The sequence below is a fragment of the Meles meles genome, chromosome 14, assembly GCF_922984935.1.
Source record: "Meles meles chromosome 14, mMelMel3.1 paternal haplotype, whole genome shotgun sequence".
Lineage (NCBI taxonomy): Eukaryota > Metazoa > Chordata > Mammalia > Carnivora > Mustelidae > Meles > Meles meles.
The window spans coordinates 14,985,996-15,013,681 of record NC_060079.1 but is presented as its reverse complement, the minus strand read 5'-3'; the positions used below and the strand labels follow the sequence as shown (position 1 = coordinate 15,013,681).

Sequence of the window (27,686 nt, the reverse complement as noted above, 5' to 3'; positions counted from 1 at the left end):
AATTATTTTTCCATAAAATGTCCAAGGTATATCAAAAGGTATACCCAAACTGTATACCAAGATTCTACCTCGGGTAGTTTTCTTTTTATTTCCTTATATTTTATAATATAATATATATTTTATTATATTATAATACAATATATAATTATTATATATTAAGATGGTGTATTATATCAATATTTATATATAATATATTAATATACTATATGATTATATATTATATTAATAATACATCATTTTTATAATACAAGGAAACAATGACTAGTGTCTTGCTTTACGAAGTAAAACAAGTTTTTTCTCAAAAACAAAACAATTATTTTGCTTCCAAATCTAACCTTCCTGCTCATTGCCCTATTTCTTCCAGTGGTGACAGTATTGTCCCATCTCCAGGTTAATGGCCTTGGAGTCATCTCTCGTTCTTCTTTTCCTTCATCTCCAATATGCAATAATCAGGTAGATCATGCTGACTCTTTTCTCAAAATATCTCCTGTATTTGCCCTTTTTCCCCCTTCCTTCTTTCGACACCATCCCCCTCCCCCTCTATAACTATTACCAAAGCCTTCTAGCTGCTTTCTTGGCTTGAGTCTCTCCCACTCCAATCTCTGCTCCTTATTCTTCCAATGTCTTGCTTTGAAACTGCTTAGAAAGCCCTTAAGGACCTACCTGACTTAGAGGTCAGCATCTGATCTCTTTCCCTTGGCCTCGAGGCCCTGGCTGCATCTGGCCCAATCTACTGCTCCAAGTGTGATCAGAGAACCTCCTTCTAAGCCAGCCACACTCCTGACTCCACTGAAAGGTTCTTCTGAGCAGCCTCATGCCCCTCCCTATGCCCTGCCCTGGTCATGGACATATTTACCCCAAAATGACTCATTTAGTCACTTCCCCAAAAGGCAGTTGAGTTTTAAAGAATGAACCCATCTCAAATCTTAACTGCAAAATGTGTACGCAGGCACTTGAGCAGAGCCATGAAAAGAAAACTGACAAGGAACACTATGGGAAAGCAGAATCACGCAGGAGCCTCCTTGCTCCTCATGCCTCCTCCAGACAAGAGTTCCTCCATCCTCCCCCCAACTCCTGGGGCTTTCAAAGGGAAGCCATCAGACTGCAACATCTGTGGGTCCTTCATAGCCATATGAGTTCCTCCTCATTCACTGAAGACCTCAGCACCAGTCCCTCTCTCTACTACTGTTTTGTCACCCTTAAGGTGATTTCATTATGCCCACGGACTCTATCTTTCTCCAACACTCTGGCCTCTAAATTCACTGCTCTCTAATGATCTGGGTCTCCAACCTACTTTTTCTGCAGACATCCTTGTCAGACCCTAGACTTTGTCATTATCAGTAACTTTATCACCTTTCACATCTCAGTTTTCGGTGTCCTTCTCTCTAATCACACTCTGCCACCTTTCAGTCTTAACTCCCATCAGTACTTGCCTGGCAACCATCTTTCAGTCTTATTCCCATAGTACTTGCCTGGCAACAATTCTATGGCTCCACCAGGATTGGGAATCCCCTGACCCTTCATGTTGCCACTACATGTTGCCATTTTATCATCCCAACCCTGCCCACAAACTTACTTCCCTCCTCCTAGAGCTGAGATTCCCTTGTCCACCATGATAATCACACCCTTGCCTTGTTTTTCAATGTCCCTACCCTTCTCTCTTCAAAGTAGTAGCCTGCAAAAAAAAAAAAGCCCAAAAAGTCCTGGTGAAATTCAACTCTCTACCTCTTCCTCTTCCACCTCCAAACAACTGGTAGAAAAGAAGAAAATACCACCAGGCAGATTATCTCAAAATTTATTCCCACAAACCACACATGGGCCTTGAGCCCAGCCCAGCCACCCTGCACATTATTTCCTGTGTCTTGTCTCTTCCACCTCCTAGTTCAGAGCTTCTCCTCTTTTCTCAAACTCAAACATCTCCTCCCCCATTCCCACTCTCAGATGCTGACCTTGCTTCTTTGGTCGTTGAGAAGACAGAAGTGATGGGAAAATAATTTTCACAACCTTGAATGACAAATCTACCAGCCCACACGCATCTGCGCTTATACTCTGTCTTCCATCTTATCCCAGTGCAGAAATGCCCTGCCCCTAGCCAGGGTCGACCTTGTCTCATCACTAGATTCTCACCCCATCACTTTCTGATAACAAGGAACTCCATTCTTGTAGTTCCCCTTCTCTCCCCTCCACCATCATTCTTCCCCTTTTGACTGAGGGATCATTTCTATCCAACACGGACACAGAAACTTGGGGTACTCTATCCAAGTGACACCACATTCCCCTCCATGCCTCCCCAAGACCACTCTCTTAGCAGCAGTTCTCCTTGAAAGAATGATCTGTATTTACTGTCTCTAGTTCCTTTCTTTCCATTATCTTTATTAAATTTCAAATGTTTTTAAATGTAACATTTGACTCATCAAAAAATATATAAATTATATGTGCAAGATGTAACACAGACTAATCTAAAGAGTCCACAAAACTATCACTCAGACCTAGAATTGGAAGATTACTAATGACTTTGATTTATATCTGTACTGCTTGATTTTATTCCTCTGGCAACCTTAATCTATCCATCAGCAAACCCCATTGGACTCCATGTCCACAAATTACCCCACATCGGACTGGTGGGACTGGTGCTCACAATATAGACCACCATCACCCTCATCCCAGCTGACATTATCTATATCTGGGATCAGTGCAATCGCTTTCTCTCTGTTTAGAGTCTTGCTCCCTGATTCTTCAAGCAGCAGCCTGATTGATGATTTTAAAATGTCAAGTTAATCATTTCCTGATCAGTATCCCCAAGTGGCTTCCCATTACTCCCAGAGAAATTCTGAATCTTTGATGTGACTTAGAAGGCCCTGTGGGATCTAGACGCTTCCATTTCCTGCTATTCTTCCCTCATCCCATACAGAACTCCCAACTCTGCCTTAAACAGACCAGGCATGCTTTGAGTCTGGCTGGTCATTTGCATTTGCTGATCCCCTCCTTAGAATGCTTACCCCTGTGTATCTGCACAAGTTGTTTCCTCACTACACTCAAGTCTTCACTTAACTGCCGTCAGAAAAATGCCCCCTGCTGACAATGCAATCTCAAGCAGCAACCGTCATCACACCACTTCTTTATGACAGGTGTCATACCTGACATCATAGCACATATGCATTTGTTTCTTTGCTTACTGTCTATCTTATCTTTCTAGAATATAGGTCCCATGAGAGTGGGGACCTCAAAATGCTCGTGGCTGATACCCTGTCTTCATCTGGTGCCTGGTGTGTAATAGGCACGTATATTTGTAGCATGAATGAAGTGGAAAACCAGAACTAATCAGCCTAATCAAAGATCCCTGGTCCATATATCTGAAAGTCTCACCAGATTTCTGCAAGTGGACGGACATCACTACTTATAATACAGTAGCTTTTAAGGCAGTACCTACAACACTGAATGGTATGCAATTATTAGGTAAAAGAAAGTCCCAATGGAATTAAGGGGATGGAACGTAATAAAGTAGAATTGCAGTAATGTGAACCGTGTACTTGATGTCGTTCTGCACCTAGGTTTTGTCTCTCTAGGACTTCAGGGTTTTTATGAGAAGGCGGGGCAGCTGTTGGAAGGGAGTTTTAAGGCTTTGAGTGAACTGTTGAGCATCATCCTGGTTCTAGCCAGCGACACCAGCAGTGTTCATGCTGGGCCCAAGGGTTGGTGTGTAACCTGTTAGGCTGCTCAGTGTCCCTGAATAGCACCTCAAACTTTAAAGTAGCTTCAGGACTCACCATAGTGATCCACTACTGGCTTAGGTCTGAGAAGATTCTGAAGAGTAGGGATTCTAAGAACTTTCTTTAAGTTCTGCTCAAAGAGTATAAAATGGCAGTAGGGGGTATCCAATAGCTTCTTAGATTAATTTTCCAGAATTTTCTAAAAATGAAAGATTCCTTAAGAAACTTAATGTCGTATCCCTCCTCCAAATGGAATACTGGGGAAAGTAGGCATGGCATTGCCATGAACAGACCCTTCCTGCCCTTTGCTTATAACGGTTACTAGGTCACATTGTTCCTGGTCCCATTGTCAGGCATAGACTTTCCTCACATTGTCCAAGGTCAGAGAGTAGAACCTCTTACAGCAGCTGACTTCCCACTTCAGCTGCAAGAGCCTCGCTCAGAAAGCTGGACCAAGGAGCCACGATGGCTCTCCTCCTTCCATTACCTACTGCTGGGAGAACCAAGCTGGGGACAACTTTCCATACTCATCCAGCAAGGGACCCCTTACAGTGCTCTAGCCTGTCCTCAAAAATAAGAAAAAGCACAGATAACTTACCATCTGATTAAGGAAGCAATATATGCCCTTACCAAGACATTTAGAAAATACAAGCAAGTATGGGGACACCTGCATGGCCCAGTCAGGTAAGCGTCTGCCTTTGGCTCAGGTCATGATCCCAGGGTCCTGGGACTGAGTCCCACATCGGGCTTCCTGCTCAGTGGGGAGCCTGCTTCTCCCTCTGCTGCTGCTGCTCCCCTGCTTGTGTGGGCGTTATCTCTCTCTCTCTCTAAAAAATAAATAAATAAAATCTTTTTAAAAAAATACAAGCAAGTATGGATTAACATAATATGGACTGTGAGAGAGGAGAGAGGAATAAAAAGTAAGGGATGATAAAAGAATGCGATGGGTTTGTTCAGGACACTTTTCTTGTTGGAAGCCAGTCCGTTGTTAAGGCAGCCCTGGCTAACTACTAGAGGTACAAGTCATGACCTTCCCCCAAAGTCAGGTTATTCTTCTGGCATCCCTATTCCATTATTGTGACTTCTATTCTAAACGTCACTCAAGTTCAAAGAGTCTTCAAAATACCATAGAACTTAACTGATGACATAAATTGGATCAATAATAAACTAATGAAATTAAACCAAAAGATAAAAGGTAGTGTTTTCTTTTCTTTTTCAGAGTTAAGATATTTATTAGTGTTTATACAAACAAATGACACCCACTAACTAAAAAATAGGAGGGCTTTTCCTCAGTAAGAATACAGTCTTTAACAGGACTCTATTTGAATTAGAATTCCATACAAATAGAATATATACTTAGCACAAGAAAGTCAGGAAGGATTTTACATTACACAGAACAGGCATTCAGTTGGTTCAATCATGGTGAGTTACCCTTCCAACCAAATACTTATATTTATTGCACATATTATAGTCAGTTCAGTATATGCCAACAATCACACAGTTTTAATATTTAGTAGCATGAAATACACTTAACTATTTCCAAAGAGATATGTGATGTGGTCTTCATTTCAGAGGGACAGAAGTGACTGAGTTACTGTCTGTTCTTTAATGTTCCAACTAACTATTTCATTGCCTCATTGAAGCCAGTGCCTTTGGTGGCTCAAATTTTGAATATTAGCCATTTTCGGTCCTTCAGTGCAGGTAACCCAGGTGCCCTGTCTGATGGAGTCATGGCCTGCTCCATGCCTGCTTATTTGCAAACATCTTCAAAACGGCTTTTCTCAGCTCTTCTTCCTCCAACATGGCAGCTAACTCTGATTTGGGAATGCCAATTTGGTCTTGGACACGACTGCTACTACAGAAATGTGTGCCTCTGTGTTTGAAGAATAATACCACAGCATGGCCTGATGTTTGTCTGTCCTCCTTGATCTCAGGCTTGGGATTCTAGGTTCTCATATATTACTGTCCCAACGTGAAATCCAATAGTAGGAACAGTAGTAACCACTAGTCCAACCTGCAACCTGTACAAAATTATAGTTTTTCCTGCTCCATCCAATCCCAAAATTAAAATCCCCACTTGCTGGGTTCCAACCAAACCTGGAAAAAGTACTTGAGAAAAAACCACCCATAATGAACTGACCATCCGCCTTTATTGGTGGTCAGAGACAGGCTCCGGCTTCGGCAGCGACTCCTGTTGGAGCCTCAGCCCTGCCACCTCTGCTCACCTTGGCCTTGGGCTCTGGCTCTAGCTCCAAAACGATTCCCTTAGATGTCAGCTCCACCAGCAGCTTCCAAGTGGGACTCCTGGCTGGGCGGGGGGAGGGGGGCCTGGGGGCGATGAGCCACGGTGACTACGCCTCAAGATCAGCAACCTCAGAAAAGGTAGTGTTTTAAAATAGGTTTAGAAATAAGGCTGTATCATAAGGTTAGAAATATATACCAGCTGGATTTATACACCGCCAAGAAAGACTCAGCATCTCTCACTAATTTTCCCAAGACAGTGCAATCAATAGGTGATGGATCATGTTTTGAACATGAGAGATTATGCTCTTTCCTCTTTCCCAAAGCACCTGTCATTGTCTGTCTGTTCCATCTGCATTCATTGATCACATATTATTATAAAGCACTGGGGGGTACAGAGGTGTACCTGACGCGGCCAATTCAATTTATTTCCACAAACTTGATTGAGTACTTAAAATGAGTTCTTCTTCTGTATGGAGCAGCCCTGACTTATGGCAATGTCCCAAGACCAGCTCTTATCCCCAAGGGGCGGAGGGGCAGGGGTGGGTCACGGATAAGAGTCGGAGACAGAGAAAAAACAACGATCTAGTATGTTGGGTGCCCGCTCAGTGGCACAAATGAGACACTTGGGTGACGTGATTCCAAAGGTTCTTTCCAGCAATGATTATTTTATAACTCACTATTATTTTAACATGTATTAGCATCAGCTTTTCTGTGAAATGTTCATGCTACTATTAAATAGTGTTTAACTTCTTTTTTTTTTTTAAGATTTTGTTTATTTATTTGACAGAAAGAGACACAGCGAGAGAAGGAACACAAGTAGGGGGAGTGGAAGAGGGAGAAGCAGGCTTCCTGCTGAGCAGGGAGCCTGATGCGGGGCTCGATCCCAGGACCCTGGGATCATGACCTGAGCTGGAGGCAGACGCTTAACCCACTGAGCCACCCAGGTGCCCCAGTATTTAACTTCTGTATGATTTAATTTTTTATAAGGTCAAATCTTGTATCCCAAACCAGATTTGAAGTTTCTTAAGATAGAGTCTGTTCTTACCTTTTTTGCTTCCCTGGCAAAAGTCAGAACTCAATAACTATGGATTCACTGATTATGAAAGTCACTACTTTCAAATAAACAGACACCCATGCTTTCCCCTTTACCTACTTTTACCTTCCCCCCATGCCAAATATTCACGATGCAGAGTATTTATGTCTGGAGAGGTTACTGGTAGGGATGGTCTCCCTTTTTCTCCTTATACTTGCTTTATAAGCTTAAGCCTTTAAAAAAAAAAAAGATACTTAATAGCTTGAGGAAATTACACTAGTAAGTGAAAAACAGCAGAATACAAAATAGTATACATAGAATATATACCAATTTGAATAGAGAAATGGGAAGAAGACACACATGATTGGTTGTCACCAGCCCACAAACTTAAATGCTATCACATAGAATTGATATGCCAAAAGTTGTTCTTGCGCCCACCTGCACATGCAGAACATGGGCCTCCCCTTTAAAATTTCCTCCATAAGGAACCCCTTCTGGACCCACATGGGCTCGTGTTTGACTCTCAGATGCACACACTAACTGCCACCAGCGTGTTCTCCTGCCCCTGGGCCCGAGATACTCTCGGCAGCTGGTGAAGCCACAGGAAGGGCTAATAATGCTGACCAGGAAAATATTAAGATTAGTTCCCACTGTATGGCAAGGATAGAGCATTAAAATCACTTAATTATTTTTCTCTGTTCTCTTTATATTTTGCAAATTTTCTAGATTATTAGTTTTATAATCAGAAAAAAAAATGTTGATTAAAAACATCTGCATCAAGTCTTCAAGATAGCTAAGGGGTTGCTGTTGCAAACAACCCCAGCAGAAATGAGAAAACAGCAAGCAAAAAACCATGCGGTGAATGCATTGGTATTAGAATTGCAGGGTCAATCAGCATAAAACCCTGCCGGACATCTCAGACCTGTTCTGGGAGGTACCAGCATCTGCTGGGATCCCACCGTTGATTTAGTTCATAAAGTGAAAAGAGCATGCAGCAAAACTGACTCCTGGTTGATATGTTTGCTGATGAGACTCAAGATTCACAAAGGCAAGAAGTTCATTTCAGGAAAAAAAAAAAAAGTAAGCCATTCATGTGCACCAACAGCTTTGGACTTGGCCGAAACCTCACAGGGAAAGCTCCTAGAGTTGTCCCCAGCAGCCAAATGAAGACATCTGCTGAACAGAGACAGCTGGCCAGAAATTTAATAAGACACCAGACCATGTTACAAAGAGAATATAGAGTATTGCTATGGAAAATTTAATAGTGTTGTGTGCATTAATGAGCAGGAACTGACTGAAGCATCAAAGGCGTAAGAGGACAATTTGGTTTTTAGAATGATAATAGAATTCATGAAAAAAATGTTCATCCACATTCTCAGCTGAGGTCAGACAAGGCAGTTCTCTACCTTCCTGTTTCAGCTGTTGTAAATAAGCAAGTGTCCTTTTTGTGTTCGAGTTAATGCTACTTTTTTTTTTTTTTTTTGCACTTTTGTGCTTTTTGCTGGTGATTTTGTTGCTTAAGACAGCTCCCAAGCATCGTGCTCATGCTGTCCAGTACTCTAAGAGTGAGAAGGCTGGGTGTGCCTTAGGGAGAGCATATGTGTGTCGGCTCCCTACACATGTGAGTTACCATGCCATCGGCTGTGTGTTCAATGTTAATAGGACAATCTACATTAAATACAGTTATCTTTATTTTTTTTAATTTAATTTCCTTTTATTTTTTTCCAGTGTTCCAAAATTCGTTGTTTATGCACCACACCCAGTGCTCCATGCAATACATGCCTTCCTTAATACGCACCACCAAGCTCACCCATCCCCACACCCGACTCCCCTCTAAAACCCTCAGTTTGTTTCTCAGAGTCCACAGTCTCTCATGGTTTATCTCCCCCTCCGATTTCCCCCAACTCACTTTTTTCCTCTCCATCTCCCAATGTCCTCTGTGTTATTCATTATGCTCCCAAAGTAAGTGAAACCATATGATAATTGACTCTCTCTGCTTGACTTATTTCACTCAGCATATCATTTCACTCCTCCAGTTCCATCCATGTTGATACAAAAGTTGGGTATTCATCCTTTCTGACGGAGGCATAACACTCCATTGTATGTATGGACCACATCTTCTTTCCTCTGCCAACAGAGGATGCCATTCTTCTATTGAAGGGCATCTTGGCTCTTTCCACAGTTTGATAACTGTGGCCATTTCTGCTATGAACATTGTGGTATAGATGGCCCTTCTTTTCACTACATCGTAAATACCCAGTAATGCAATTGCAGGGTCATAGGGTAGCTCTATTTTTAATTTCTTAAGGAATCTCTACACTGTTTTCCAAAGTTGCTGCACCAACTTGCCTTCCCACCAACAGTGTAAGAGGGTTCCCCTTTCTCCACGTCCTCTCCAACACTTTTTATTTACTGTCTTGTTGATTTTGGCCATTCTAACTGGTGGTATCTCAATGTGATTTTGGTTTGAATCTCCCTGATGGCTAGTGATGATGAGCATTTTTTCATGTGTCTGTTAGCCATTTGTATGTCTTTGGAGAAGTGTCTGTTCATGTCTTCTGCCCATTTTTTGACGTGATTATCTGTTTTGTGTGTGTTGAGTTTGAGGAGTTCTTTGTAGATCTTGGTTATTAGCCCTTTGTCTCTAGTGTCATTTGAGAATACCTTCTCCCATTCTGTGGGTTGCCTCATTGTTTTATTGACTGTTTCCTTTGCTGTGCAGAAGCTTTTGATCTTGATGAAGACCCACAAGTACATTTTCACTTTTGTTTCCTTTGCCTTTGGAGACATGTCTTGAAAGAATTTGCCATGGCCAATATCGAAGAGGTTACTGCCTATGTTCTCCTCTAGGATTTTGATAGATTCCTGCCTCATGTTAAGGTCTTTTATCCATTTCGAGTTTATCTTTGTGTATGGTGCAAGAGAATGGTCGAGTTTCATTCTTCTATACATAGCTGTCCAACTTTCTCAGCACCATTTATTGAATATTTTTTCCACTGTATATTTTTTCCTACTTTGTCAAAGATTATTTGACCATAGAGTTGAGGGTCCATATCTGGGCTCTCTACTCTGTTCCACTGGTCTATGTGTCTGTTTTTGTGCCAGTACCATGCTGTCTTGGTGATCACAGCTTTGTAGTAAAGCTTGAAATCAGGCAACGTGATGGCCCAAGTTTTGTTTTTATTTTTCAACATTTCCTTAGCAATTCGGGGTCTCTTCTGGTTCTATACAAATTTTAGGATTGTTTGTTCCAGCTCTTTGAAAAATGCCGGTAGAATTTTGATAGAGATGGCGTTGAAAGTATAGATTGCTCTAGGCAGTATAGACATTTTAACAATGTTTACTCTTTGGATCCAAGAGCATGGAATGGTCTTCCATCTTTTTGGTCCTCTTTGATTTCTTTTTTTTTTTTTTTAAAGATTTTATTTACTTATTTGACAGACAGAGATCACAAGTAGGCAGAGAGGCAGGCAGAGAGAGAGGTAAGGGAAGCAGGCTCCCTGCTGAGCAGAGAGCCCAACATGGGGCTTGATCCCAGGACCCTGGGATCATGACCTGAGCTGAAGGCAGAGGCTTTAACCCACTGAGCCGCCCAGGCGCCCCTCCTCTTTGATTTCTTTAATGAGTGTTCTGTAGTACTTCCTTGAGCACAGATTCTTTATCTCTTTGGTTAGATTTATTCCCAAGTATCTTATGGTTCTTGGTGCTATAGTAAATGGAATCGATTCTCTAATTTCCTTTTCTATATTTTCATTGTTAGTGTATAAGAAAGCAACTGATGTCTGTACATTGATTTTGTATCCTGCCACATGACTGAATTGCTGTATGAGTTCTAGTAGTTTGGGGGTGGAGTCTTTTGGATTTTCCATATAAACTATCATGTCATCTGTGAAGAGAGAGAGTTTGACTTCTTCCTTGCCAATTTGAATACCTTTTATTTCTTTGTGTTGTCTGATTGCTGTTGCTAGGACTTCTAGTACTATGTTGAAGAAGAGTGACGAGAGTGGGCATCCTTGTCGTGTTCCTGATCTCAAAGGGAAGACTGTCAGCTTTTTCCCATTCAGAATGATATTTGCTGTGGGTTTTTATAGATAGATTTGATGAAGTTGAGGAGTGTTCCCTCTATCCCTATACTTTGAATCATTTTAATCAGGAATGGATGCTGTATCTTGTCAAATGCTTTTTCTGCATCAATTGAGAAGATCATGTGGTTCTTCTCTCTTCTCTTATTGATTTGTTCTATCACATTGATTGATTGATTTGCAAATGTTGAACCACCCTTGCATCCCAGGAATAAATCCCACCTGGTCATGGTGGATAATCTTTTTAACGTGTTTTGGATCCTATTAGCTAGGATCTTGTTGAGAATCTTGGCATCCATATTCATTAGGGATATTGATCTGAAATTCTCCTTTTTTTAAAACATTTTTTATTAAGATTTTTAAAATTTATTTGACAAGGAGAGAGAGATCACAAGTAGACAGAGAGGCAGGCAGAGAGAGAGGGGAAGGCAGACTCCCTGTTAAGCAGAGAGCCCGATGCAGGGCTCGATCCCAAGACCCTGAGATCATGACCCGAGCCGAAGGCAGAGGCTTAACCCACTGAGCCACTCAGGCACCCGTGAAATTCTCCTTTTTGATAGGGTCTTTGCCTGGTTTGGGGATCAGGGTAATGATGGCTTCATAGAAAGAGTCTGGAAGTTTTCCTTCTGTTTCTTCTTCTTCTTCTTTTTTTTTTTTAAAGATTTTTTTATTTATTTGACAGAGATAACAGGTAGGCAGAGAAGCAGGCAGAGAGAGAGGAGGAAACAGACTCCCCACTGAGCAGAGAGCCCGATGCTGGGCTCGATCCCAGAACCCTGGGATCATGACCTGAGCCGAAGGCAGAGGCTTTAACCCACTGAGCCACCCAGGCGCCCCCCTTCTGTTTCTATTTTTTGAAACAGCTTCAGGAGAATAGGTATTATTTCTTTTTTGAATGTTTGGTAGAATTCTCCAGGGAACCCATCAGGTCCAGGGCTCTTGTTTTTTGGGAGGTTTTTGATCACTGCTTCAATCTTGTTACTAAATATTGGTTGATTCAGGTTAAATACGGTTATCTTTAAACAGAAACACACAAAGTGTTGTGTAAATCCAGCAAGGTCACATAAAATAAGGTTATATATTGAGCTATGGGTGAAATTGTGACCAGAGGCTCTCAATGGCTCACTATTTGCTAATTCAGTGTTCATGGCAACTTTGTAGAACATCATTGCTATGAATAATCAGAATTGACTGTATCATCATTTCAACAAATAACTTATAACAAATAACAAATAACTAATATAAGATGATTAATGAGTTATATTGCATTCGTTTTTGTACTAAGTCCAAAATTTGATATGTCTTTTGCACTTAGAGCACGTCTCCCTAGACTGGCCATGTCTAAAGGGCTTAGTGGCCACATGTGGCAAGTGGCTATGTACTAGCCAGAGCAGGTCTAGCCTTGGACTCCACAAAGAAACTGAAACCATCAGACAGAGCTCCCCAGCCATTGCCATGATTGTCCCTCTATGTCTGTCCCTCCATGGAGCTCTGGACCCCATCCCTCCTCTCTCCAGGGAAGTTGCCCTTCATCAGGTCCTTTCCCTTGTGTATCTTTTTTCTCTCTCCACTGACTATTAACCTTCAGCATATAAATGTGTTTATCTTCCCAATTTAAAAAATAAACAATAAAATGAGGGACTGTATATGTCCCTCCAGCTTTTGCATGTACTTCTGAGTTAGTATTATTCCTCTGTTGTATTATTTGTTCATTCATCTGCCTTCTCACTGGGCTAACCTTGGGGTGGTGATCATTTCCTAGCACATTTTATTCAATCAAAAAATATTTACTAGATCAAAGATTTTCTGTGCACCCAGCACTGTGATAAGGCGCCAAGCATACTGTGATGACAAAAAAACAGGCATATCCCAACCATAAAGAAATCTTACAGACTAATGGGTGAGTCAAACATAATTCAGATAAACCCTCAAATAAATGTATAATTACAAGCTGTAATAAGTACTAGGAAAGAGTGCATAACGTTTTGAGAACGTATAACAGGGAAATCTGACCTACTTTGATCAGACTTCTCTGAAGAAGGAACATTGAGCTAAGTCAGAATTAGTCTACCAGAATCCAAATTTAACTCATGAAAATGAAATTATTAAGAGGGAACTGAATATCCACTCTAAATCAGCACTTGGCACATAGTAGGTTTTCCATAAATATTTGTGAGTGAATGGATGGACTATGCAAAAGAGGAGAGACAGGGGAGAAAAAAGGGAGAAAAGAGCATTCAATTCTATGAGAAAGCCATGTGCAAAGATCCTGTGGTAACATGGTACAGAGACAGAAAGGAGCAATATCATTAGTGCATCACTGGCTACCTTGGAGATTTTATTCTTCAACTAAAGAGACACAGCTTTTTAAGAGCAGAGGAGGGATAGGAAATGACATTACCAGATTTGGCTTCAGTGTAGAGTGAGGTGGAGCGCTAGCCATACATATTTGAGGCCAGGAGTCCTGTCAGGAAATGAGATAGTAATAGTACTTTGGACTCATGGTGACTAAAGATGGAGGAAAGTGAATGGATCTGAGAAATATTTAAGTGTTAAAATCATTAGGATTTAGCATCACTGGATAAGACAAGGGACAGAGAGAGAGACTTCAAGGACAATCACTTAGTGTCTGGTCTATGCCAATTAAGTGGAGCCATTCTCTAAGAGGAGGAAACTGGAAACATAATAATTATGGGGGTGAATCACAGGTATTTGGATGTTCTGGGTTTAAAGAACTCTTGAGACACTCAAGAAGAAATATAAATGCTGTGCTGCAGGTTTGAAACTCAGAGAAGCCTGGAGTGGTGATATAAATTTGAAAGTAATGAAGTAAAATGGTTATTGAGGCCCAGGACCTGGCACAGGATAGAAGTTTCTTAAATATTTGTTGAATTAATGAATGACTAGGGATTACTAAGGATTAGTTTTATTAGGACGTGTTGAGTTTGTAGTGACTTGAGACTTAGAAACATCTAAATATACCTCTAAGCTCCTATTTTTCATAAGACACTAATCTACAAATAATTTAAATAACATTCAATCTTCTCCAAGTCTATCACATTATTTTATGTTATGGCTCATTTTTAAATTATATTTCTTGGCTTTTAATGGTTTAATGGCATCACTTGAGACAAAAGCTACATTGAAGATAACATGTTGTGCCAATTTATCATACCATGTAAGCAAGATAAAGCATCTTAGAAGACACTTTTCTCCAGTAATAAATTTTTCGTTTTCTCTGTTATTGGAGCACATGCAATTCTAACAAAAATTAATAAAGAGTCTCATTATCTCATGTATGTAAATCATATTTAGGCTCAGATACCATCAGAAAGCACGAAAACAAACACAATGTCTGGAAAAAGTAAAGTCTTAATAAATGTTTGTTAAACAGAATTGAGTTGAGAGGTCACAAGTATTTTCCCTTCCATATTCCATTTACTTGTTTATTCCCTTTTATCCCATAGCCAACCTGTTCCCCTCCCCTTAGCAGAGGCTAGTGTGTTTCACAAATATCTTGAAATGTGTATTTGTTGTTTTGTGCAGATACCTCTTTTTTCTCAAAAAATTTTTTAACAAATTATTGACTTAAAATTTGCATAATACTAACCACTGAATTATGTGTTTCTTTGTTTCACATAAGTAAAAACATAAGCATTATCTCCCTTCTCCTCTAAAAAATGGATTGCACTCCTACTCTAAAACTATCAGAATCACATATTTTTCTTCTTTTTTTGTCTTTTAAATTTATTTTTTATTTTTGTAATTGTGGTTGAATATACATAACATAAAATTTACCATTTCAATCACTTTTAAGTGTACGGTTAAACAGTAGTAAGTGCAATCACATTGTCATGGGACTGTGACCACCATCCCCCTCTAGAATCTTTCCATCCTCCTAAACTGAAACTCTGGCCCCATTAAACACTATCCCTGGCAACCACCATTCTGTTCTCTGTCTTTATGAACAAAAGTTCTTAATTTGGGTGAGGTTGAATTTATTTATTTATTTTTTTATTTCATTGCCTGTGCTTTTGATGTCATATCCAAGAGATTATTTCTAAAGCTGATGTCGTGAAGTTTTTCCCTTATTTTTTTTTCCCCTTCTGTTTTCTTCTAAGAATTGGGTAGTTTTAAGATCTATTTTAGTTTATACAAAGAGGATTATGTTCTCTACTCATTCTGTTTCTTACCTTTCTCAGTTAGTGTTATATTCTTAAGATTATCCATGCTCCTACATGAAAACTGAATCTGTTGTTCCTGAGGCACAATCCTCCATGAGTGTTTACCTTTGCCTTTTACCATCTGCGCTCCATGAAGGACGCCAGATGCCCCCACAACCTGCCACCAATACCCTTAGTTGTATCCGTTAAGGGTCTGTAATGAGAATTTCCAGGGGCGACTCAAGTGGGGGATGGCTGGGCCCTAGGGCATCACATGCTCAGTTACATTGGCTGGGCTGGATGGGCGACCCAGTCTGCTCGTCCCCCAGTGGTGCAGAGGGGCACCTAATCTCACACTCTTGCCCACAGTGGGTGTTGTGCAGCCCCCTGATGAATTCCTGCCTAATGGACACACAGTGATGTTTCATTTTTTTTATTAGCCTTTCTCTTACTTATATATTTGAACATCTCTCCATGTGTTTAGTTGCTCAAAGAGTTTCCTCCTCCGTAAACCGCCCCTTCTGTATTTTGCTCATGTTTTCCATTGGAGTATTTTGTAGTTGTCAATATGCACACATTCCTTGTATATTCTAGATATTAGTCCCTTGTCAGATTTATTTTTTTTAATATTTTATTTATTTATTTGACAGAGAGAGACACAGCGAGAAAGGGAACACAAGCAGGGGGAGTAGGACAGGGAGAAGCAGGCTTCCCGCTGAGCAAGGAGCCAGATGTGGGGCTCGATTCCAGGAGACTGGGATCATGAGCTGAGTGGAAGGCAGACTTTTTAACTTACTGAGCCACCCAGGTGCCCCTTGGTCAGATTTAAACATTACAGATATCTCACCCTTTTGTGTCACCCTGATCCAGGGGACCCACAAATGTTTTATTTTCACCTTATTACATTTTGTAATTCCAAATTTTGAAAATGAGTTACTTTGTCAGCAATAAAAATTCTATGTTCTGCATTGCTTCTTCTGTCTCTTTAGTTAAATTAACCCTTATAAGTGACATACTTAGAACAGCCTGGTGCACGTTCAGCATTCAACACACGTTACTGTCATTCTTGCTGTATTTAATTCAAATTTATGTTTCTCACATGAAATCATCTCATATAACCTATCTTGCCTACTTTAGGATACATTCAAATGATTGAAAACGGAGGTCACCATGAATTCTTTATCAGCAAAAATGATTCTGTTATTTAGTAAAATTATTAGAAGACAAGAAAAAATAAGGGAGACACATACAGTCCACTGTTTTGTCTCACGTATGGTCTTCAGGGATGTGAGGGTTAGACATGGCACAGAAATCACACATAGCATCTTTACACTTGTAGGAAAGAACGTATACCCTGTGGCATAATTTCAGTCTGTCTGTTCCATTGTATTTCTCTCCCTGATTCTTCACTTTTAGTCACCTGGACCCCTTACTTCCTTATTCCAGGTATCAAGAGTCATTTTTGTGTTAAAAAAAAAAAAAACTTACAGGTAATGTGAACTTCTCATTTTAAATTCCCCCATCACAGTTCAATTCCTAGAAGCACAATCTATCCTTGCCTCCTGGTCAGGACAATGACCTGGCTCAGTGCCCTTCCCCCCACCCTCCCCATCATGACCAGAACACCCAGCATCCTGGCCACAGATGGGACAGTATACAGACAGAATCACAGACACGTGTGTATGCTTCCGGGTAACGATGCCCAGTAACTCACCCCGAGCTTCTTCGCAGAGCATCCTTTTGCCAACTTGGATGAGTTTGTGCACAGAATAAAGTGTTTTTCTAGTATTTTAATTTCTTTTTCAAAAACGTACTTTAATCGATTGAATACAATTAGGCAAATGAATTGATTGTGATTCCAGGAAGGTTTTTCTACCTAGATTTCCCATTTTTACAATTCCTGAGATATTCTGATTAACTATGAGAGTGAAAACCTATAATTATGCGTAGACAGTCAGCAGACATTTGAGTGTACCCATGCCCTTTATATTAGGAGAATGAGATCATGTCGAAGTGAGGATTTTTTTGCATAAGGAGTTGAATGGCTTTCATGTAAACAATAATTATTTCCTAATTCTTTTCCACATTTTTCATTAGTACCCTATTGCCTAGCAAAGTTTTAGCCACAGAATAAGGAAGAGGATTGCGTTTCCATCACAGCAAATGCAGTGAGATGCCGCTCACATCAGCAGCGTTCCCCTTAAGGTCGCCACATGTAACCCTTCCCTCAGAAGTATTCTCCTTTGTGCCTTTTAATCCAAAAAAAAGAAATTTCTCAGAACAGCTAAATGGGGTGTTGTTACTTTTTAAATGATGTCCAGTGTTTTCTTTTTCCAGATTAGAGCACTGTTACCTTATGAATCAAAACATGAAAGAGATGGTTCAGCGTTAGCAGTGAACTTTGTTTTAATACATTGGGTATGTTTTCTTAGTGGTTTTGTAAACTTTGGCCATCTGTTGCTGAGCTATGAGGACCACATATTTCCTTCACAAGGGAGGAAGGATGCAATACATCTACCCACCCTATGTGTAAGACCGACTGTCTACAAAACCAGACCAACAGATCTGAGTCAAACTGGAGTTAAAGAGCTAACATTTCGGCAATTTTCCTAATAGTATTTCTGCAAACCTCTTCACACTAGGTTACTGGTACCATGCCATCATGGACCAAATGTGCATGCTGCCCTAAACTTCATCTGTTGAAGCCCTAACTTCCAATGGATGGGGCTTTGGGGTGGTAATTAGATGAAGTCATGAGAGTTGGGCTCCATGAGTGTTCTTATAAGAAGAGGAAGAGACACCAGAGCTCTCTTTTCCCCCTGCCATGTGAGGACGCAGCAAGAAGTCTCCCACTTGCAAGCCAAGAAGCAAGCCCTTGCCAGGAACAGAGCCTGCAGGCACCTTGATATGTGGCTTTCCAGTCCCCAGAACTATGGGAAATAAATGTCTGGTGTTTTAGCCTCCCCATCTGTGGTACCCTGTTCTAGCAGCCTGAGCTGACTAAGCCGTGTGTGATTGGTGATAACGATGGGGACTGAACAGATAGATACATTCAGCATTTCTTTAATGTAAATTTTTGTTCAAGATTTCTTGGGCTACTTTCCCTCTGCTGTGCACGTGGAGTGCTACTGTGAGGAGAAAACAAAGCCCAAAGATTCTGGCCAGCTGACTGGAGCCTCTGGAATCTTGTGCTGACCTTAGGAAATACTATCATGTAGAACAGGAAATGTATCTCCATCATTTCCCACCTCCCTTTTCATGGAAAATGATCTCAACTATTAGTTCATAAGACAGTGCTGCCAACCTAAGTGGATCAGCCACCCTCTTGCAGCTTAAACAACAGCGTCTACTTTTTCAAATAAGATGCTTTTACCGGAAGGAATGGATGGACGGTAGGACTCAGGATACTGCGACAACATTGGAAGCCATCAGCATTTCTTTACTTCTCCCTTACTTGAAATTGCCAACTGCTTGCTTTGTTTGCATCTAAATGCCTGAAGCCTCTGGATTAGGTTCAACTTTTGAATTCCTTGAGCTCCTCTACTGTCTCCGCCAACAGGCCGGGTGCCTGTTCTATCCAGTCTTATCATCCACAGCTGTTCCAGAAAGTTCTTTTCATGGTTTGCAAATTTTCCCCACAACCAGTGAGTGAGATCATATTGAAGCCTCTATAAATGGGCAGCTTTCTAGAAAGAATAAACTAGTGGGCAGTTCTGGGTGGGGCTTTCTTCGAAAGGAGTGGACAACCCAGCCGGGCAGGACTAGGGTGAGGCAGGGGAGGCATCTGCTGTACCCAGTGCTGACCCTGCACTCCCAGAACATTTCTCATCCCAGCCACCTCATCTGGGTGACCCCAGCTCTCAGATGCTTGGGCAACACCATTTCTTCTCCTCGGCCCTATTTAATCTGCTCTATTCTCTTACAGTTAGATTTCCTGATGATCTAGCTGCAGACCTATTGTGTAATTCTGAAATAAAGCATTTTAAAACACTGCAAGTCTGAACTGGGAGATTCTTTTCCCAATATAACAATAAAGCCAGGTTTATTGTTTGAACTGAAAGATTTGGAATTTTACATATACGCATTCTCCGCAAAATCCTTAGAAAAAGTTGATTGATTTTTAATCTATCTTTGTGCTCTTCAAAAACATTTCAGATTAACTTAATTCCACATGACTATTTATGGCACCAACTTCATTGAAGTAATATGACAGACTAAAAGATTCCAAGTGGCCATACCCTCTGTGATGGTCACAGGAGGTACCACTCTGCTCTCGGGGCTTGCTGGGAGCTGGCTGGAGCCAGGCTGGGGTACGCAGAGGAGATGGAGAAAAGTGCCTCTGGTGCCCAGAGCTGCCCACAAGGGCAGAAGGTAGACCACAACCAATCCGAGAGAGGGCGGCGGACATCTATCCGCTCCGCTTGGGGTTAGCGATGCTTGGACATAGCAGTGAGCAGGTGAAAGTCAGGTCCCATCTCAGTGAAGTGGTGAAGGGTGACTATTCTGTAGTCGGTAGCAAAACCTTCTGATTTTTTCAAGGTATGCTAACTATTGTGTTTGCCTCCCCAGATCCATTGCCTCCACTTGCTGTGTGCCCCAAGGAGGGGGCTGGTCTCTGGACAGCTTCTCCCAGCCCTGGCCCCTGTCATCTGCGAGGGTTTGACAGGAGACACTGGCAAGAGATCAGAGGGGTGAATGACAGAAAGATCACGTATTTCTCCCACTGTTCCTCGCTCCAGTCATAGTCTGACTGCAGCTTCCTCCTTCTCTTATTACAGCTCCTGCCAGTGACCCTTCCAGGACTCCCGGGCTCTGGAAACAAGAGTTTCTCCTCCTTGCGCCTTCAGGCTGTTCGTGGTAACCAGTTTCTGCTAACGTTAGTTCCCTGAGGATCTCCCCAGGCCCTGTTAATTTCCTTAACTCTGGCTACGCGTAGGTAAAGAAGCACTTTTTGGTTAAATTCTTTTGAGGGGAATTCTATTTGTTGCTAGAACCGTGACCAATATATTCCTATCTCTTATGCCTATATGCTCTTACATCTTTTTTTTAATAGTTTCATAGAATAAATTACCTTAATTTCCCACTAAAAGAAAAAAAGCATAAAACACTGGTATGAATTCATCTTACAATTTGTGGGAATTTAGGGGGAAAGGAAATGTAAATATGAGAAAGAAACCACATTAGTCAGAGTTCTCTGTAGAGACAGAACCAATAGGAATTAGGTAGATAGACCAGAGAGAAACAGAGAAAAAGAGAGATTTATTATAAGGAATTGGTTCTTGCAACCATGGAGGAGGGCAAGTTCAAAATCTGCAGTGTGGGCCAGCAGACTGAAGACACAAGATAGCTGATGGTGCAGACAAAGTTTCAAGGCCGTCTGCTCGAGAATTCCCCCTTGCTCAGGAGATTAGCCGTTTTGTTCTACTCAGACGTTCAACTGATTGGGTGAGGCCCACCCACACTGTGGAGGACAAGCTGCTGTACTCAAGGTTCACAGATATACATATTAATCTCATCCCCAAACACCCTTCCGAGTAACACGTACAATTAACCATCACAGGAACCTAGAAAATTGAAAAACTATATAGGAATCCTCAATGATCAGGAAGTAGTTAGATTAATTAAAAACTATTTTTAGCATTATTCCTATGTTCCTATGTTCCTAAATTTAACTAGCAGCTTCCTCTGCTTTTGAACACATATGGGACACTTTTTTTTTTTTCTTGATCATTTCATTTACTCAGACATGTGAAAAAGAAGCATTTTCTTATTCATCCGAGTACAATGAAACCTAAACAAAAAGAACACATCTAATATTTTTTATTCGTGCCTAAATAGCTGAAGCCTAGTGCCAGCTAACATTCCCTGGGCCCTGGTTCTGGAGTCACGTGTCATTCCCTCCCACACACCCAAGTCGGCTCTCGGATGCAGCATGTGGCATGGAAGGCTCCCCCTGTGAGGTTTGGGGCCAGGGAATGTGCTCTCGCAAGCTTGCCACACATCTGGACAAACATACATTTTATCCTCTAAGTTCCTTGTTGACATAAGGCTCAATGCTTTTAATCATTATAATTGCAGTGGGCGAAGATGTATTTTTAATCCTCTGAATCAAATTTTCTTTTGTTTCATAGGCACGAAATGACAATTCGCAAAAAATTTATATAAAGAATCACTCATGCAGAAAAACTATTTTATGAGACTCTGGTGTGTGTTGGGGGAGAGGGGTTGGGGGATGAGGATCTTCATTTAAAAGAGAGAAAATGGTTCCAATTTAAAAGAAGGACCTAAATATGAACAGAAATCTCTTCCCTAATGCTTTTTTCACAGCGTTAGGTCTCATTCAGACAGATGAAATGGTAGCATCATCTTTTTAAAATAAGACTCAGAATACAGCTCAATTCCTTGTGTTATTTTTTACACACAAACCACCACTCCACTGAATGGCAAAGTATTTCTTCCGTTAATATGGAACTTAACGTTTTATCAAGAAAATAATGTTATATTTGTGTCCTGATAGGTCTTTTATAGCAGAGCCAACAGGACAGTGGGCAGGAAATTTTGCAGTAACTCCCTGCAGTCCTACAGCCTGAGAGTTTTAACAGTGCAGAGCCCAAGAAAAGCTGTGATGTTCTCCTTTCTCTCCACCATGAAATCCATTTGTGAAAACACACTGAGTAACACCAACAGTAAAGGGATAAATCCCTTCATATCAATATGGCCCAGGGAACTCCTTACACCATTAGTCCACCTCTTTCCCCTTGCCCTGAACACCGATGGAAGAGACACTGCTGAGTTCAACAAAAAAGTCCAATAACACCTTCTCCTCAGAGCAAAGGACATGCTTGCATTACATTTTTATATCAAAAAGAGGGCACATCAAGAAAGGTGTACTCCAAATGTAAAGCAGTACAGTCACTGTGAAAAATAGTACAGAGGTCAAAAAATTAAAAATAGAACTACTAGCTGACCCATCGATTTCACTTCTGGGTGCGTTTCCAGAATAATTGAAAGCAGGGTCTTGAAGAGATACTTGTATCATAGCAGCATGATTCTCAATAGATAAAAGGTAGAATCAACACAAGTGTCCATTGACAGATGAATGGATTACAAAAGTGGTCTATCCATACAGTGGATTATTATTCAGCCTCAAGAAAGGAATAAAATTCCCGCACAGGCTACAGCATGGTTGGACCCTGAGGACATTATGCTAAGTGAAATAACCAGGCACAAAAGAACGAATACTGCATGATTCTACTTACCTGGGCTACCTAGGGTGGTCAAGTTCCTAGGGACAGAAAGTAGAAGGGTGGTTGCCAGGGGCTGGAGGACGGGGATTGGGGGTTAGTGTTTAGTGGAGTCAGAGTCTCAGTTGGAGATAATGAAAAAGTTCTGGAAATAGATCATGGTGATGGTTGCAAAACACATGTATGCAAAAACATCCGTGTGAACATACTCAGTGTCATCAAACTCTACATTTAGAAATAAGTAAAATAATAACTTTTATGTTACATATATTTTACCACACACACACAAAGATATGCTCCGAGGTGACCCCTACGTATTCCTGACCATGAGAGAAACTGCTGGCAGCTTCACCTCAAAAAATTTTTTTTAAATTTATAAATTGACTCTGTATGCCCCCCCCCATTGAGGCATCCCACTTCCTATGATCAAACCTGAGGTATTTGTAAAGTAAACTATGTACAGTTTGGGGGTGCCTGGGTGGCTCAGTGGGTTAAAGCTTCTGCCTTCAGCTCAGGTCATGATCCCAGGGTCCTGGGGTCGAGCCCCGCATCGGACTCTCTGCTCAGCAGGGAGTCGGCTTCCCTTCCTCTCTCTGCCTGCCTCTCTGCCTACTTGTGATCTCTGTCTGTCAAATAAATAAATAAAATCTTTAAAAAAAAAAACTATGTACAGTTTTCATTCTAAACTATAGTATGATTTTAGTCATATCTATAGTCTATAGTCTATTTAGTCTAATCAATAATATGATTTTAGTTCTATTGTTGTCCTCAGAAAATTGTAAGTAAAGACCTTCTTGTTTCATAAGGAGAAGAGATTGGGATAAGGTCATGACTATTTCACTCAAGAATCTGTAGCCAGGGGATGCTTAGGTGGCTCAGTCGGTTGAGCATCTGCCTTCGGCTCAGGTCATGATCCCAGGATCCTGGAATGGAGTCTTGCATAGTCTCTCTCTCTCTCTCTCTCTCTCTCTCTCTTTCCGACAAATAAATAAATACAATCTTCTTTAAAAATTTAAAAAAAAAAAGACTCTGTGCCCAGGGTTTGCTGTCCAGAGTTGTACCCTTACACAAAGATACCCAGACACAATTCCTTCTGTCTGTGAGTATTATGCATTTCAACAATAATTTGAAAAAAAAAAAAAAAGGTGGGGGGAATAGGAAAAAAAAAAGCAGGGGGGGGTACTGCTGGAGATTGACACTGAACAAAAAAAAGTTAAAACAATAGAATAACAAACTACCTCATATGGTGTTATTTTGTAAATTTCACTTTGTAAGTAGTCCCATTAAGGATATTGGCAATATTTAGAAATAATACTTTTGTGTCCCAGTTCACTGGCACCAAAGACCATAGCCATATGCATCCATGCTCTGTTAAATAGATACAAGGAAAAGATTTGGTCATTCCATTTCTCTACGGCCTGTTTATACAATGATGCAAGCACCCAGATCCAAGAAGTAATTGTCCCGCTGTTCCAAATACTATCTTAATGAGCCATAGCAGATTTGAGAACCAGATCTTTCAGTTGTGTCCAATTCAGCTGCCTGTTTACAGACACACTCTGTTAGTTCCCTAAAACAAACTTTTCTGCTATATGAAGTCACTATCCTTAACACAGGAAGCAACTCTTGGATAGTTATGATTTGGAACCTTCTAGTAATAATGTAATATCATGAAAAATGTTTTCTAGTAGGTGGGGGAAAAAATCCACCCAAGAACAAAATACTTGTCAGCTCCTACTGATAGTTTCTTGATGTAATCTAGTAATTCATTGGTAGATACAATTCTAACTTTATTTTCCATTTGTATCTTTTTAAACTTTTTTTTTTTTTACATATCTGGATTTCTTTTAGGCTTAATTAAATTTCTTTCTCATCCTTAGAATGTATATCTCGGGTTAGCTGCTGAATCGACTTCTTTGCCCTTCATGCATATTTTGATCTGATTTAAAACCTGGTGTCACTGAATACACAGGCTACATAGTGATTCAAGTTAGTCAGTAAACCAGACCTGCTGAGTTCACTTATTGCGCTCCATATATGCAGGGATTACTTATATGGCTTGGATATGGTCATTTAATTTGCTGATGTTAAACTAGAAAATTATTCTTGGTAAGCTGAAGTCATGGTTTTTGGTTTTTGGTTTTTTTGCTCACGTCTCCCCTGTAAATGAAGACTGAACCTACTTTCACAATGAGTGTTTCAACCATCATAGTAACAGCCAGGCTTGGATCCCGCCATGGATTTCCCTATAAAAGTGTAGGTGTCATCCTGTTGGTTCTGAGTGCCTCAAACAATTATTACCTAAAAATGGAATATGTTACTGGTTTAAAATCCCATTGGTAGAACTAGTTCTTAATACCACACTCTAGTTTTCTATCTATGTCCTCTTAGAGTTTTTTAGTTTGTCATTTGGTCAAGAATCCTATTTAGAGGTTTGGGCTATAACAATGCAGTATTTCAAAATGACTCACACACCTAATTATTTTACATTAATAGATATATGTTGAGCACCTTAGGGGACCAGGTGTTGTACTAGGTTTAGGGATTTACAGTGACAAAAGCAGACATGGTCTTGTCCATATGGAACTGGCGGACCCAGAGGGATGACATGGCCCACCTGGAGGCCAAAAGTTGTATACAGTGGTTCACTCTTTGGGAGGCAATAAACAAGGTCCTTTCTTTATTAAAAAATTTCTTAAATGAAGAATATATATAATTCCTTTGGTCTATGATCCTGTATAATTAAAATATCTAAATGAGTGCGAAGAAGATGACAGCTGAACTCTTCATGTTGTATTCCCCACCCCTCCACCCCCAAAGAATCAATACCTCCTCATTTCCTTCACTTCAGATATCCCCGTCACTCAACCTGTGCTCATCTTCAGAGGAATCAGCACTTTTGTTCTGTAACTCAGAATATCAAAGCTTCCCTGAAAAAGATTGAGGTGTGTGTGTATATAGCAATGCGTGTGCACGTATCTGGATTCTCAAAGCTCTAAAAGGAACACCATGCTTCCCATCCTCAGGTGAGCCCAATCTGAATGGGGCTGAGCCTGGTCCACTGCCCTAAGTCCTAGAAGCCAATAACTTGGGGCCCCTATGGGTCCTCCTGGGCAGCGGCCTGTCCCTTAATGGCTGCTCTTGTATTCCCTTGAATGAAGTTGGTGGGGTAAAATATTGTTGGGATTTCATGACAGCAGTATGTATAGAATGACTATGAGAGACACCGGGAGGGAAAGAGGGAGAGAAGAATGGAAGGGAAGGAGGGAGGGAGGAAGAAAGTCACAAAATGGCAGAAGCCAAAAAAAGAAACCTAAGAAAGGTAGGGAGACCGCAAGGTTAAAATAACGAGTGCGGGAGAATACTGGATTATTTCTGCCTGAAGACGGTAAAAGCTTCTTCCTTCTCTACATCTCTTCTACTGAAGCTCACCACCATAGGCTCATTCCCAGCCTCTTCCCAGCAACAGCTTCCCAGTGGGCATTAAGCCAGCTAAGCCTCACATGTCTGCGAAAGACCTCCTAGGCTCCCAGGACTGCAATATTTACCGACAAGAACCAGAATGTTCCTCCCAACAGCCCTAGGCGGTAGGCAAGGACTCAAGAGCCCTGAGCTCCACACACAGGAAATACTCAACAAGTGTTTGTTGAATCAGAAGTTTCAATCAAATTTCACCCTGGCTGTGATTTCAGAGATCAGAGCGTCCTTGAGGACCTCCTCCTCTCTCCTCTCTTTTCCTCTGTCTAGCACAGATGGCGGCAGCCCATGATTGCTGAATGAATCGACAAATATATGAATAAATTAAAACAAACAAACAAAAAAGCTCCCCATAGACAAATCAGATTCGTTTCAAAGCTTTATTTAGGAGTTTCTAATTACAAAATTCAAAATTCTTTCTGTAAGGCAGGCTTCTACCCTGATGAAGCTTCCATCCCTGAACTGGAATAAGCCATTGCAAGCTCTTCCTTTTTAAAAGCAAATTTGAATTTAATCTGTTAAACAGAACCAGCTTTCAGGAGAGTTTTCTCATCTCCTCCCCTGCTGCTATATATCCTGTGTCCACAAACAGAGGATGGAAAGGCAAAAAATTCATTTGAAAGTATATTCCTTGCATGAAAGAGAAAATAATAATAAGGAAGTCTTAATGGTTTTGCCCAACTTGTTTTGGGGAGAGTTGATGGAATTGATTTTTTTTTTTTAATTTTCTCTGAACAGTTTGAAGTTTCGACATAGTTTCATCCCCCTGCAGTCAGAAGTATCACCAAGTTCTTTACCAATTATACAGCAAAGACATTATATCAGTGTATAATACCACAGATTGTGACAATTCAAAGTTAAATAGCAGCTTACCATACTGAAAAGTATAACAGGCAGGAAAAACACCGACAAGTGAGCTCATCTGGCTTATTATAGACACCAGGGCTTCAAAGTTCCCATTCTATAACAACAGCGGGAGCAACCAGCAGCTAAGATAATGGGAGGCTCACAGAGCTCACAAGAACCTTAAAGGCTCCAGGGCTGGTGGGCAAACCGACATTTCATTTCTTTGTAGCTGACTCGGTTCAGCATGGACTTGGCTTTCTCCCCACAGGTCCTCTGAGGTCATCATACCCTGTTAATTTTCTTCTAATATTACATTAATGCATCAGAGGCCAGCAAGTAGTCAAATTTCCAAAACTCATTAGAAAACTGTTTGCTGCCAATGGTAATGGTGCAGGTCCTGCTCACTGCTGACATGGTTTCTGGCATTCGAAAGCAGGGAAATGTGCTCATTGGAGCGGAATTTTTTATTTCCATACACGGCTAATCTGTGGGGTGGGAGTGGGAATCCATTCTAGTACTAGCCTACATTCTTCAAAATATGCCTAATGTACTTTGCAGACTCTTCCCACATTATAGTGTCATGCTCCCTGATACGTTAGCAGATTTCGGTCAACTTCTAGCACATTCTGGAGAATTTGGTCTCTTCTTTGGCCCTGGATTCACATGGTAGGATGGAATAGTTGAATAGACAATATCTAGAGGAAAGGGAACCAGCACTTCCAAGCACCTGCCATATGCCAGGTTCACGGCCAGATATTCTCCAATCACAAACCATGAAGCAGGTATCACTGCTTCTGCATGGGGGAAGGCCTGAGACTTTAAGAACCTGAGTTAACATTCCACAGAGTATGGCCCATGGAACTCAGAGATCAGAATCCCCGGAAATG

General features: G+C 40.9%; 1 pseudogene; it reads right to left on the bottom strand.

Moving 5' to 3' along the window:
- Nucleotides 1–5,301: 5,301 nt before the first annotated feature.
- LOC123925240 lies at nt 5,302–5,839 on the bottom strand (annotated as a pseudogene).
- Between the last annotated feature and the right edge of the window lie 21,847 nt (nt 5,840–27,686).